This window comes from Ornithorhynchus anatinus, chromosome X1 (assembly GCF_004115215.2).
Source record: "Ornithorhynchus anatinus isolate Pmale09 chromosome X1, mOrnAna1.pri.v4, whole genome shotgun sequence".
In the NCBI taxonomy this organism is placed as follows: domain Eukaryota; kingdom Metazoa; phylum Chordata; class Mammalia; order Monotremata; family Ornithorhynchidae; genus Ornithorhynchus; species Ornithorhynchus anatinus.
Genome location: NC_041749.1, coordinates 85,102,539 through 85,116,870, shown reverse-complemented (window position 1 = coordinate 85,116,870; position 14,332 = coordinate 85,102,539). Strand labels below are relative to the sequence as shown.

The 14,332-nt window shown below is 49.8% G+C and overlaps 2 non-coding genes across 2 annotated transcripts; one reads left to right on the top strand and one right to left on the bottom strand.

Moving 5' to 3' along the window:
• The first annotated feature begins 1,800 nt into the window (after positions 1-1,800).
• On the top strand, positions 1,801-1,938 carry LOC114807288. Its single transcript, XR_003755339.1, has one exon. It is a non-coding gene; the product is annotated as a small nucleolar RNA SNORA7 (small nucleolar RNA).
• A 4,114-nt stretch (positions 1,939-6,052) lies between these two features.
• LOC114806770 lies at positions 6,053-6,190 on the bottom strand. The gene has a single exon (XR_003754831.1). It is a non-coding gene; the product is annotated as a small nucleolar RNA SNORA7 (small nucleolar RNA).
• Between the last annotated feature and the right edge of the window lie 8,142 nt (positions 6,191-14,332).

The window sequence follows — 14,332 nt, the reverse complement described above, 5'->3', positions numbered from 1 at the left end:
ACGTTGGCTAATCGGAGGCTCCCCGGGGCTCCCCGGAAACAGCACAGGATGTATCTCCCACTGTCATCTCCGTTCAAGATGTCTGTCATTCACTGATGTACAGGAAGGTTTGACCATTGCCAGGAAGCAGTTCTCAGACATCTTCTAGCAGGCTGGCACCAAAAGAGTCTGGCACCAAGAGGCAGAAACCAGAAAAGGTGATGGAAGCAGCCAGAGAGGGAAGAAATCTTCCCCACTGAAAATCTGGACTCAGCGCTGCAAAGCTGGCATGTCCTAGAAACAGGACATTAGCTGGAGGTGCCGCTGCTTCCCAGGATTCACATTCATCATCCTTGTGGTTAAGGGCAGTCTTCCCATAGCATCCTGAATGGGCTTCAGCTTTGGAAAAGTGTAATCGGTCAGTTGCCTGGTCGTTGTTGGGCCTGAAATCCAAGGCTGAGTCCATGAGGGCTAAGCCACGATTAGGGAAACTGTAGGTCCAGCATGAGGCAAGGCAGAGAGGCCACGATGTGAGGTGAAGGAGCGACATCAACTGCTTTCCCTCCTCTCTACTTGACTTACCTTTTTCAATCAGTGGTATTTATTGAACACGTATTGTGTTGAGAACACTGTACTGAGCGCTCAGGAGAGTCCAGCGCAGCAGAGTTGGCAGACATGATCCCTGCCCTCCAGGAACGGCAGTGAGATAGACGAGATCAAGGCCGAGTGAGAAGGTTAGCATTAGAGGAGGGCCCAGCTTGGCAGGTCCCAGAGCCAGATCCTGTGTGCGCTTGCTTTGCCTGTACAAGGTTGGGGCTGGAAACGTCTTGTGAGACAAAGGGAAAACAGTTTTTCTTACTTTTTGGTTTTGGCCAAGGGGGAGCATTCTAGAGCTCTGTTGACTTTTTCTGGCTGTGTCCTATGCCTGGGAATAATCATAAAATCCATTTAGCTATTTGAAGCCAATGAGGGTTTGGGGAGCGTGCGGAATGAACAGCTAGACGCTTACGGTATTCCCTTTTAAGTCCTCCAAACCCCCAGGCTGGCGGCTCTTCACAGCCACAAGACAGGAAGTCAATGTGCAGCATCCTTCCTCCCTTCTGATGCGTAGATGTATGCAATTTAAACACTTGGCATCTAGATTTATTACTAATTAAATGCTAACGTGCCCCCGGCATTGATGCTGCGGGAAGAGACCCTCCTGCGGATGGAGAGCGAATGCCACAGACATTCATTTCCAGAAGAAGCGAGGCCTGCCTGATTTTTCAGCGGCTGGTCATCCCGAACTGGGACCCGGGAAATGACTCTCCAGCGGGCTCTCCTGGGTGGGAAGAGTGGGGTATGGATCGCGATCCGTAGGAGGATGTGAGGAGGTATGTGAGGGTGGGATCACAGCAGTGTGCTTTGGGGCCCTGGGAAAGGCTCTGGGGCCAGGGTCAGTCGGCCTGAACACGTGAGTAGGCTGGAATGGATTCCCTAAGTGCCAATGTTGCGTGGCCTAGTGGAAAGAGCCCGGGCCTGGGAGTCAGAGGACCTCGGTTCTAATCCCGTCTCCACCACTTGTGAGCTGTGTGGCCCTGGGCGAGTCACTTCACATCTCTAGGCCTCAGTTACCTCATCTGTAAAATGGGAATAAAATACCCGTTCTTCCACCCCCTTAGGTGTGAGCACCGTGTAGGACAGGGACTGTGTCCACTCTGCTCATCTTGTATCTACCCAGTGCTTAGTACAGTGTCTGCCTATAGTAAGCACTTACCAAATGCCACAGTGAACATGATCATCAACACATTTCAATGAAAACCTTAGGTTTAAAGGGGAACCCCCCCCTCAGGGTTACACCTGGAGGGTTTCCAGTACTCTACCAGTCTCTACTATGGCGGGGAGAGTCAAGCAGAGGCATACGCATTCCATTCCTAGCTTGGGCAGTGGCTAGTGAGTGGAAGGCCATCTGCTACAAGACAAAACTCACCCGTGCTGGGCAGCAGCGGCACGGGAGAGAGTCGAGGGCAGAGACTCGAGTTGACTGCGTGGAAGGCGGCAATGGCAAACCGCTTCCCTATTTTTACCAAGAAAACTCTATGGATCTACTACTAGAATGACTGCAGATGGAGAGCGGGGAGTTCTGGGAGAGATGTGTCCGTGGTGTCGCTCTGGGTTGGAAATGACTTAGCATAAGATAAGACAAAGGGGAACCCAACTTGGGGTTGGGCGGTGACTAGCGGCACAATGGGTGCGTGCCCTTGGTGTGTGTGTAGACTGGGGCCTCGCAACCACAGGCCTGGCCTAGCTGGGGGATCCCTGGGGCTGTGGGGGAATCTGTTCGTCTGGATTCTCAGCTAAGATATCCACGGGGCCAGTGCCGCACTCGGAGGCAGCCTGGCCGGCCGCTAGCCTTGGACGCATGGTGTTTCGGCAGGAGCCGATGTGGTTCCGGAGACCTCCCGGGTGAGCTGGGAGAGTACAGTGTAACGATAAACGGGCACATTCTCTCCCCACAACGAGTTTACAGTCTAGAGGGGGAGACCGACCGGTATGAATAATTAAATGACAGATAGATACATAAGAGCTGGGAGGGGGGATGAATAAAGAGCAAGACAGGGTGACGCAGAAGGGAGTGGGAGAAGAGGAAAGTGGGGCTTAGTTAGGAAAGGCCTCTTGGAGGAGATGTGCCTTTAATGAGGCTTTGAATGGGGAGGGGGTGGGGGAGAGTAATTGTCAGATATGAGGAGGGTTGGCATTGCAAGCCAGAGGCAGGACATGGGTGAGAGGTTGGCAGTGAGGAAGATAAGATCGAGGTACAGTGAATAAGTTGGCATTAGAGGAGTGAAATGTGCAAGCTGGGTTGTAGTAGAGGGGCAGCGAGGTGAGGTAGGAGGGGGCAAGGGCAAGCACTTAATACAGTGCTCTGCACACAGTAAGCACTCAATAAATAGGGTCGGCTGACTGATCCAGGTCGATACCCACAGAAGTGCCAGTCCTCGATTATAAGACTTGAACAAAGCTAGTTCTCATCGGACCACCTCTTAGGTCGTGAGGAGGGGGCTGTCCTTTCCCGGGGCTGAGCTGGCAGGTTCTCATGCTAAGGGCCGTCTGGAGGCTGGAGCCTAAGTGGTCCTTCTGGGCCTTTGGTGCACCTGCTGGGGCAAGTCTGCACACCTGCTGGCTGCAGAGAGAGCCTGGAAAGCTCTTGGGCAACTGGAGATGGAGAACCCAACCAGACTGGCCAAGGGAGAGGAACTACCAAGAAGCCAGGTAGCAAATCTGTTAGTAAAACCGGCGGGGCTAGTGGATAGAGCACGGACCTGGAAGTCAGAAGGACCTAGGTTCTAATCCTGGCTCTGCCACTTGTCAGATTTGTGACCTTAGGCAAATCACTTCACTTCTCTGTGCCTCAGTTACTCATCTGTAAAATGGGGATTACGACTTTAAGCCCTGGGTGGGACAGGGACTCTGTCCAACCTGATTAGCTTTATCTATCCGAGTGTATAGTACAGTGCCTGGCACATAGTAAGAGCTTAACAGATACCATAAAAAAAAAGAGAGTTATTTCCTCAGGGGACTAAAGAGAGGGATCTGCTCCCAGGAGCTGTGCTCAAGGAAATACAGGGGAGTCAGAGAGAGTTCCGTTGGAAAAAGGCTTCTGGGAGATGGAAAGTCCCTCTGGATGTACGTGGTTTATGTGGCATGGGAAACAGGAGAGGTCCCAAGTACCAGGTCTGAGCCATTCTCTCTAGCTTTAGAGCTCCGGGTCAGTCAATCAGTCAATGGTTATTTATTGAGCACTTACTACTTGCAGAGCACTGTAGCGAAAACTTGGGAGAATATGATAAAACCAAGTCGGCAGACACGTTCTCTGCCCACAACAAGCTTACCAATCAATCAATCCTATCTATTGAGTGCTTACTGTGTGCAGAGCACTGTACTAAGCCCTTAGGAGAATAAAATACAGCAGAGTTGGCAGGCACATTCTCTGCCCATAATGAGCTTACAGTCCAGAGGGAGAGATAGATGCTAATAAATGTAATTTATAATATATCATTTAAAAATAGGTACATAAGTATTGTGTAGTTGAGGGTGGGGTGAATATCAAATGCCCAAACGTCAGAGTGTCTTTTCTCTCTCTGTCCAAGCCACGGCCAGGAGTATGAGTAATGGACTACGCAGAATGGAACGGCCCGTCTGGAGTTATGGAAGCCAGAAAGCCTCATGGGGAGGGAATTTGCCTTCAGAGATGTTAAGCTGAGATGGGTAGGGATTCCTTCCCGGACAAAGAAACCCGAGAACTTACATGAGGCTTGAACTTTTGGGACTTTTGGAAGGTCCCAGAGAGAGCAAATCCAGTCCTCTGTTGGTTGATGTCCCAGCTGCTCAAGGTCTCGATGAGGTCAGATTGGCTCAGGCACTAACCTGCCAAGCCGGAGACGACCCTAAGCATCCCCCGGCTCGCCAGATACCTTTCTCAGAGCGGACGGATGTTCTGTCATTAGCAGGGCACTTCCTGGAAGGAAGAGCGGGGCAGGGACTACTGGTCTACATTAAAGAGAAAACCGTGGCTCTTAGGCCAAGTGCCCGAGCCAGTTGGGGAGGCAGAATGAAGACTCTTGCATCACCTTTCTGCTGATTCCATTCAGCAGAGATGGGACAACTGGTCGACCCTGACGATCCTGGGCCCGTCTCTGCTGGATTTGTCTCCCCAGGGGCAGGGGTGCATTCGAGCACGCCCACACGAGCGCGGGATGGGCATGGCATTGGCCTGAGCTTCTGCCTGCATAAATGCTCATCTGAGCACAGCAACTCTGCCCCAACTCAGCTTGCCTGAGATTTGTGGTGGGATGGGGTCCCTGAGATGAGATCAGAAGGCGGCAGAAAAACAACGGACCCTGACTGTACGATCAACCGAGAGTGGATTCAGCATCCTAGTTCTGAAAATGACCGTGACTCTGGGCGGGCCTTCCCGGACCGTTCCCCATCTTTGAGGGGTTTTTTAGAGCTCCAAGAAGAGATTAAGGCACTTCTGAAATCACACCTCCTCCAGGAGGCCATCCCGGATTAGCCTTTCATCTCGCAATCCACTATTCCCTTCAATTGTCACTTCAGCACTTCTGTAATACCTGAACACTTGGGTACTTTCCCCTGAGCCTGACCCCCACGTTGGGTTTATATCTATATCTTTATATTTTATCACTTCCTCCTAACTTTTTTTTCTCAGTAGTATCTGTTAAGTGCTTACTATGTGCCAGGCACTGTTCTGGGGTAGATGCAAACTAATTAGGTTGGACACTGTCCCTGTCCCAATGGGGCTCTCAGTATTCATTCCCATTTTACAAGTGAGGGAACTGAGGCCCAGAGAAGTGAAGTGACTTGCCCAAGGTCACACAGCAGACAAGTGGCGGAGCTGGGATTAGCATCCAAGTCCTACTGACTTCCAGGCCCGTGCTCTATTCACTAGGCCACGCTGCTTCTAATTGTGATTTATTTTAGGGTCTGTCTCCCCAGTTAGATGGTAAACTCCTTGAGGACAGGGATTGTATCTACTAACTCTAGTGTACTCTCCCGAGTGCTTAATACAGGGCTTGGCTGGGAATAAGCATTCACTAGATACTATCGAATGGTTGCTCAACTAATGCATGGAACTCCTGTCTGAGAATTGTGAAGAGTTTGGGTTCAGGCTGGCTAAAGGCTTGCTGGAGGAAGGCCCTTAAGCCGCCTGTCTGTCTGTTGGAGTTTACCAGTTCAGCGGTAGCTTGGACAGATTCCTGAATTAGCATTTTGAGTTAGTTCTCGGGCTAGTAAAGAAACTGCACTTCTTTTGAAAGTTGATCCGGACTCCTAGGTCTTCCAGGCAGAATTCATTAATAGGTAACTACCCATAGTAACCAGATGTCACGTGTCTTATGCTGTCGAGATGGAACGCCCCATCTCCATCTGTAATCGTTCTGGTTGGTGCACCCACAGATTTTTTTTTGGTAAAAATAGGCAAGTGGTTTACCATTGCCTCCTTCCACGCAGTAAACTTGAGTCTCTGCCCTCGACTCTCTCCCATGCCAGCGCTGCCCAGCACGGGTGAGTTTTGACTTGTTGCGGATTGCCTTCTACGCCCTAGCCACTGCTCAAGCTAGGAATGGAATGGACAGGCCTCTGCTTGACTCTCCCTCCCGTAGTTGAGACTGGCAGAGTACTGGAAACTCTCCAGGTGTGACCCTGAGAGGGGCAACCAGATGTCACAGCCCTCTTTAATTACCCCAGAGCCAGCCAGGTAACCAAAATCAATCAATCAATTGATAGATTATATTTATTAAACGTTTACTGAATGCAAAATACGGTACTAAGAACTTGGGAGAGGACAATCCAACAGAGTGAGTAGACACATTCCTTGCCCACAACAAGCTAACAGTCTAGAGGGGGAGACAGACATTCATATGAATGAATAATATATAATATATCATTTATAGATATGTACCTAACCACTTCATCCGCAAGTCCCCGGAGAGACAAACCTTTGATTCCAGTGACTGTGGAGGAAGCCACTCAGATGGTCCAGGCCTTCGCTCTTCTCCGTGAACTCCAGCTCTTCCGCCTGCGCTGCGCCGGCTCTGTTCCTCCCGCCGATTTGGAATGAATCGGCCACTCTGCAGTCTGCATGGGTCAGGGCCCCCAGGAACCTTTCTTTCTGAAGGGTCCAACTAGTGATGTTATCAGTAAGCCACCCAGGCCATCCTAATTCGGTCTGATCACTGCTAGACCCTTGATGAATAGCTAGGATCAACTGTACCTGTGGAGGGATCAGTTAAGTGCGGCATTCTCATCTGGCTGGCCAGCTTTTCCCCTTCTGAATCTGAGTGTGTATCTTGAGGAGGCCCCGCTTCCTCAGTCAAGAGGGCTCCGCTCTGCAGAGTCCGGATCTCTGTTATGCCGAAAGGGAGGATCCCAGGCGGAGACGTTTGTGTCCTTGCCTATCTACCACCCTTCCCCCTGAACAATTCACATTTCAAGCCTTCCACAGAACATTAATACCAATCACTCCAAAGACCCCATCTTTCACTGCTAGATATTTAAGGGACCCCCTGTTAGTTCAGATTGTGGCCTCTTCAAATTCATTTTTCCTCCCTTCCCTTTTGCTTTTGACTTGGGTCTCTCTTCATTCTTCTGCCTCTTTCCATACTCCCTCACTCTCCCTTCTTTGCTTGTCTCTGGACCCACACTAGGCCTCTCCACCTTTCTTTCCTGAAACATGCATTTAGGAGAGAATCCTGCTGTTTAATCTCTCCATCTCCCCTGATTTCCCTACCACTCAGGTCCCACCAGGTCTGCATTCAGCACAGTAAGTGAGTGAGCTGCATCTCGACTCTCTCACTCTCTCAGCCACCCCCCCCCCCCGCCCCCAACAACCCCAGTGCGCATGGCCAACCAAATGCAACACATGAAAATTAAGTGAATACAGGAAATGGCCTAGAGAGAAATGGCTCCAGGGCTTGGCCTTCACCCTGGCACCACGGCATGGAAGCTCCACCCTTTACTGGGTGCCAATACTATTTGCTTGCTGCATTTTTGACATTCCCAAATGAGATCTCCAACCCCCTATTCAGTTGGATAATGAAGTGACTGTCTCCTCCCCTTCCTCTGAAACAATAGTTATGGTACTTGTTAAGAGCTTACTATGTGTCAAGCACTGTTCCAAGGGCTGGGATGGACATAAGACCATCAGGTTGGATATGGTCCCTTTCCCATGTGGGACTCAGAGTCCAAGTAGGAAGGAGAACAGGCAATGATCCCTCATTTTACAGATGAGGAAACCGAGGCACAGAGAAGTTAAGTGACTAGCCCGAGGTCACACAGCAGACCAGTGGCAGAGCCGGGATTAGAATTCTGGGCCTCTGACTCCCAGGTCATGCTGCTTTCCGTAAGATCTAAGAACGCTATGGTTGGAAGGGATCTCGAGAGGTTCAGCCCAAACCTTGACTCCAGGACAAATTGTTAGAGAACTCTTCCCAGGTAAATAGGTGGATGTTCCTCTCATTTTCAGAGTTTTCAGAGGAGGAGAGCTGGATTAAGCAGAGGGAGCAGGGGACATAGGTTACAACCCCCGCCCCCGATCACCGGGGCCATCCCCTGAATAGAGGCTCAGCTACATGGGGATGAGGAGAGTCCCTCGTCCTTGGAGGAGAGGGAAGACCTTGTTAGGGGCGACCTCAGATGGTAAGTGAGGTAAGCCGTTGCCTTAGGGCACTGGAAGGAGTATTCCAAAGATGGTGGCTATGTGGGATCTTCCAAAGGTCATGGTCACCGAGGACCTTCCAATAATAGCAGTCACCTGGCCCTTCTCAAAGATGGTGGTCATTATGGCTTCTCTTGAATCCGCATGGTCTAGTCCATAGAGTCAGAAGGACCTGGGGTCTAATCCCGGCTCCGCCACTTTCCTGCTGTGTGACCTTGGGCAAGTCACTTCTCTGTGCCTCAGTTACCTCATCTGTAAAATAGGAATGAAGACTGAATCCCATGTGGGACATGGACTGTGTCCAACCTGATTAGCTCACATCTACCCTAGTGCTTAGTACAGTGCCTGGCACATAGTAAGCACTTAAACACCATTTTAAAAAAAGATGGAGGCTCCTCTGCCCTCTTCAAAGACGGCAGAGGGACAAAAGCGATCCAGTAGTGAACTGTAAATTGGAATTTCAGAGTGGATCTGCCTGGCACGTTCAGTTGAGAGGTGGCAGTGGGAATGTTGGCTGAGAAACACGTATGCAAAATGTTGCACATGACATGTGTGTGCATGCAGTGGAACATAATGGCATCAATTCGTTGCTCTGGATGGGCGGTGTGATGTATGGTGCACGGTTTGACAATATGGCGTCATGTGGAAGGTGAAAGACAGCCATTTTGGTCCCACCTCAGGGAGGTTGAGTGTCTGAAACTACCCTTGATTCCCGTAGTTTTTGGAGGAGTGTGGGAAGGAGTGGTTAGTGCACCCCAGCCCTTGGAGACAGTTGAGAACATGAAGTAGAGCCCTCGTTTTGGCTCCTTGTTTTGTTCCCTGCCAATAGGCTGGAGCTCCGTGGTCCAGGCTCAGCAACTGATTAGGTTTCTAAACAGTAACCTTCTTCTAGATTGTAAACTTCTTGTGGGCAGGGATCATGTCTACCAACTCTATTGTACTTCACTCTCCCAAGTGCCTAGTCCAGTGCTCCGCTAAGAGTCAGTACTCAATACATTTTGATTATTGGTTAATAATCCTCTTATCGATTCAGTGTTTCCTTCTCTCCTCCTCACTGGGCTCTGGGGCTCTTCTTGCCCCTGGTCCTGGGAGCCACTGATGTCACTCTGAAACCAGAGCTGCATGACCTACTGGATCGAGCACGGACCTGGGAGTCAGAAGGACCTGGGTGCTAATTCCTTCTCCTCCACTTGGCTGCTGTGGGACCTTGGGCAGGTCACTTCACCTCTCTGTGCCTCAGTTCCCTCCTCTGTAAAATGGGGACTAAGACTGTAAGCCCCATGTGGGACAGGGACTGTGTCCAACCTGATTAGCTTATATCTACCCCAGTGCTTAGAACAGTGTTTGACAGCACTCAACAAATACCCTCATCATCGACCCGTCCGTGCTGATCTGTGACCCCCATCCTCTTCTGGTGCCATCTGAGTGGCAGAGACCCTGGGCAGGGTACCTTAGCTTCTGCTGGGCAGCTCGAGACTGGGATGGAGGTAGCAACACCGATGAAGATGATGACACAGCAGCGGGTTAGTATCCTGCCCCCCTTCTCTGCAGCGTGGCTCAGTGGAAAGAGCCCGGGCTTGGGAGTCAGAGGTCATGGGTTCGAATCCCGGCTCTGCCACTTGTCAGCTGTGTGACTGTGGACGAGTCACTTCACTTCTCTGGGCCTCAGTTACCTCATCTGTAAAATGGGGATGAAGACTGTGAGCCTCACGTGGGGCAACCTGATTACCCTGTATCTACCCCAGCGCGTAGAACAGTGCTCTGCACAGAGTAAGCGCTTAACAAATGCCAACATTATTATTATTATTATTATTATTTCCTGCTTTCTCCCTCTCTTCACCCTTCACATTTTCACAGTCCCTCTCCTCCCAGTATTGGGAACCCCAAATTTTGCATGTCTCAGGCCCCCCGACCCCCACAAAGCTTTAATTCAGGGCCCTTTGTAATTTCGTCCATGGCTGATCGATTGCTGGTATCTTGGAAATTAAATAGTGATTGTCATATTAGATACAATCTAATATGTAATAGCTAATACAAACTGTGCCTCAGTTACCTCATCTGTAAAATGGGGATTACGACTGTGAGCCCCACGTGGGACAACCTGATTCCCCTGTGTCTACCCCAGCGCTTAGAACAGTGCTCTGCACATAGTAAACACTTAACAAATACCAACATTATTATTATTATTACAATCCTAAATGGAGGCAGACGGATGGACTATATGACCTTTTGAGGTTCTTTCCAGCCTTCAATTCTACTCTCACCAGTAGAGGTTCCAAGCTCTCTCTCTCTTTCTTCTTCCGTCCCCCTTCTTTCCTCCCTTCCTCTTTCCTTTCTTTCCGCTCTTTCTCATTAATTAATTCATTCAACAGTATTTATTGAGTGCTTACCGTGTGTGGAGCGCTATACTAAGCACTTGGGAGAGTACAACAATAAACGGATGCATTCCCTGCCCGCGATGAGCTTCCAGTCTAGAGGAACCATCCCAAACATCCCCTTCTGTCCCTGCTTATCCATACATTCCTGCTGAACCCCGGGACCCAATCTGATAGTTAGAAGCCCTGCCTGTCTTCAGAAATGAGGAAGCTGTCTGTGTAGCCGAATGGACCCTACAATGGATGAATAAGTAATGTCTCTATTACCAAAAGGGGAGGGAGGTCACATTACATTGAAGATGAAATTAGATGGCAAAGCCTCTTGCTTTTCTGATTGGTGCTCTGGGATTGGCACAAGGCCAGGGAGGTTGGGGGCCTTGGCCATGCTGTTTCAGAAATTGGGGGGATGGAATAGTCCTACAGCCCGGTTTGGGGGAGATGTAGTTTGGTTAGTCTCCAGCCTGGAGGTCGAAGGATGGCCATTTGTTGGGTTTTTATCTTGGACGGTCCACTTTTCAGCTGGTCGGTGCCCTATCAGTCAATCGTCTGTATTACTTATGCTTCCTGTGTGCAGAGCACCAGACGAAGGGCTTACGAATCCGATACCAACAGGGCACCAGTCATCTTTAGAGCCGGTGTTTTTATTTTAAGGGTTCAGCCTCCCTCTGCTTTGGCTCCTGCTTCGGCGTTCTGCAGTCCAGAAGCAGCCTGGGAATGTAACAGCTCTGGAGCAACAAGTGGGGGCAGTATTGCATAGTGAATAGAGCACAGGCCTGGGAGTCGCAAGGACCTAGGTTCTAATCCCGACCTCCGCCACCTGTCTGCTGTATGACCTTGGGCAAGTCACTTCACTTCTCTGAGCCTCATATCTCACCTGTAAAAAGGGGATTAAGACTGTAAGCCCCATGTGGGGCAGGGACTGTGCCCAACCCAACTGCTTGAATCCATCCCAGTGCTCAGTACAGTGTCTGGCACATAGTAAGCCCTTAACAAATGCCACTATTATTATTATTATTATCAGGGGGCTGGACAAGAATCCCTCCCAGCTCTATGATTCTCCACAAACCCTCCAGCCCCCAGACAGCTGGACGGTAGTGTCGGATGTCCTGTCGGGGGCGTGATTGGGCTCACTCGGCACCACGGCTTCCTTCCGGGCCTACTGCAGGCCGTGAGTCTCCATTCCGAGGAAGAACGGGAAGCCTTGCTCAGCCCGCACAGCCTGTCCGTGAGGAGAGGTGGCTACCGTCAGACTGCGGGGCGGGCCAGGGCGAAGGGGTCTGACGAGCTCGAAAGGTGACTGCAGAGAAGGAGCCAAACTGTGGGGAAGGAGGTGAGGCCTGCCAATAGTGGGGGATAGAAAAGAAGCATAGAATTCCCTCTTTTGCTCCTTGATCCCCTGCCTGGAAGGCTCTGCTCAAGCCTATCCCTTGGGCAGCTCCCGATGATGCAGCAGCCAAAGCGGAAGCATTGAAAGACCTGGGCTGGAGCCGGGTCTTGCCAGTCCTGCGTTTGGGAGTGGCTGAAGGGTAGATGGTACATCCATCCTGGCCCAGCAATCTTGCTTAAGGATGGGATAAAAGCCCTTACAGATGGAGAACTCTGTGGAACCTCGTTGGGGGCAACGGAAGCTAAGTTGCATATTTTGACTTCCCAAATGATCTAAATACTGACATTCAATTATTCTGACTTCTCAGTACAACAAATTTAGGGAAAATATCTCTCGATTATTTGTTCTTGTCAAAACAAGGCTCTGAGAGGACGCAACTCTGATGGCAGGAGGGCTTTAATTAGACTTTGGCGGAGGAAGATGTGTAAGCTGGGGCTAGGCTGTGCTGGATATATTTTTGACACGTTTTTAGAAAGTCTTTTCCCCTCCGGTATATATTTACATAATGCAAGTCAAGATTTGCATAGAGCAACAGGAAAAATTATGCAAAACTGACACGGTACATTCTATAGCAAGTTTCCCTTGAATAGGCGTATGGCCTATTGTGCATCTTGTTAAAGAAACAACAGTGCAAAACCCCTGGACTGCACTGGTAAGAGTCAGGGAGACAGAATTCCGACCATCCTGTTCACCCTTCAAAATTTGGCCTCTTGGCCTCAATCATTCCATAATAGCAATCATTTCTCCACACCTGTGCGGTTCTCATGACAAATATTTTTGTGTGTCTGTCGTTTGCGTTGCATGTACCTTTACGTTCTTGTATTTGTGTGGGTCACGTATTCCCCAGTTAGACTGTAAAGTCACTGAGAATGGGGTTTATGTTCTAGGCTTCTCTAGAACCTCCCCAGTGCTTAGAGTAGCTCTCTGCACGTAAAGATAGTGATTATAATGATATTTAAGTTCTCACTAGGTGCTGAACACTGGGCGAAGCCCAAGATGATTAGATCAAACACAATCTCAGTCCCACTTGGGGTCCCCAATCTAAGATGTAGAGAGAGCAGATCTCATCTTCATTTTCAAATTGGTATTTGTTAAGCATTTATTGTATGTCAAGCACCGTTCTAAGCACTGGAGTAGATAAAAGTTAAGCAGGCTGGATACATTCCCTGTTCCCCATGGGGCTCAGAGTCTAAGTAGAAGGTAGAACAGTTGAGGGAAGATGAGGCCCAGGGGACTGAAATGACTTTCCCAAGGTCACACAGCAGGCCAGTGATAGAGCTGGGATTAGAACTCAGGTCCACTGACTCCCGGGCCCGTTCTCTTTCCATTGGGCCATGCTGCAAATTGGTAAAAAAAGACAAAAACTGTTGCCTGGCTGAATGGCTGACAACCAGACAGACAGACAGGTGTCTCAGTCTCGCTGGGAGGCCGGATGACTTCCCTTGGGGACCATGCGACATCACTAGGAGTCTTATGGTGGTCATAGCAGCATGATTTAGTGGAAAGAACACAGGCTTGCGAGTCAGAGGATGTGGGTTCTAATTCCAGCTCTGCCACTTATCTGCTGTGTCACCTTGGGCAAGCCACTTAACTTCTCTGTTCCTCAGCTACCTCATCTGTAAAATGGGGATTAAGACTGTGAGCCCCTCGTGGGACAACCTGCTTACCTTGTATCTACCTCAGCACTTAGAACAGTGCTTGGCACATAGAAAGCACTTAACAAATATCATTATTATTATTATTATTGTTACAGCCTCCAGTCTCAAGGGTGACAGCACCTCCATCAACTATCTTTTGGGTGCTCTAAACATCCTCCTACCTGCTGCCAAACTCCCCAGTCTTGATAGTGTGGGGGGGGTACGGTCAATCGATGGTATTTACTGAGCCCTTACTGTGTGCAGAGCAATCTACAAAGTGCTTGGGAGAATACCATATAGCAGAGTTTGTAGACACGTTCCCTGACCAAAGTGAGTTTACAGTCTAGACGGGGAGACAGACATCAATATAAATAAATAAATTATAGTTATGTTCGTAAGTCCCTTGGGGTTGAGGGTGAGGTGAATAAAGGGTGCAAAATCAAGTGCAAGACTACACAGAAGGGAGTGAGAGAAGAGGAAATGAAGGCTTAGTCGGGGAAGGCCTCTTGGAGGAGATGTGCTTTGAAGATGGCGAGGGTGATAATCTGCTGGATATGAAGAGGGAGAGAGTACCAGGCCAGAGGCAAGATGTGGGTGAGGGGTTGGTGGTGAGATAGACGAGCTCAAGGTACAGTGAGTAGGTTGGCATTAGAGGAGCGAAGTGTGTGGGCTGGGTTGTAGTAGGAAATCAGGAAGGTAAGGTAGGTGGGGGCAAGATGATTGAGTGCCAATGGTAAGG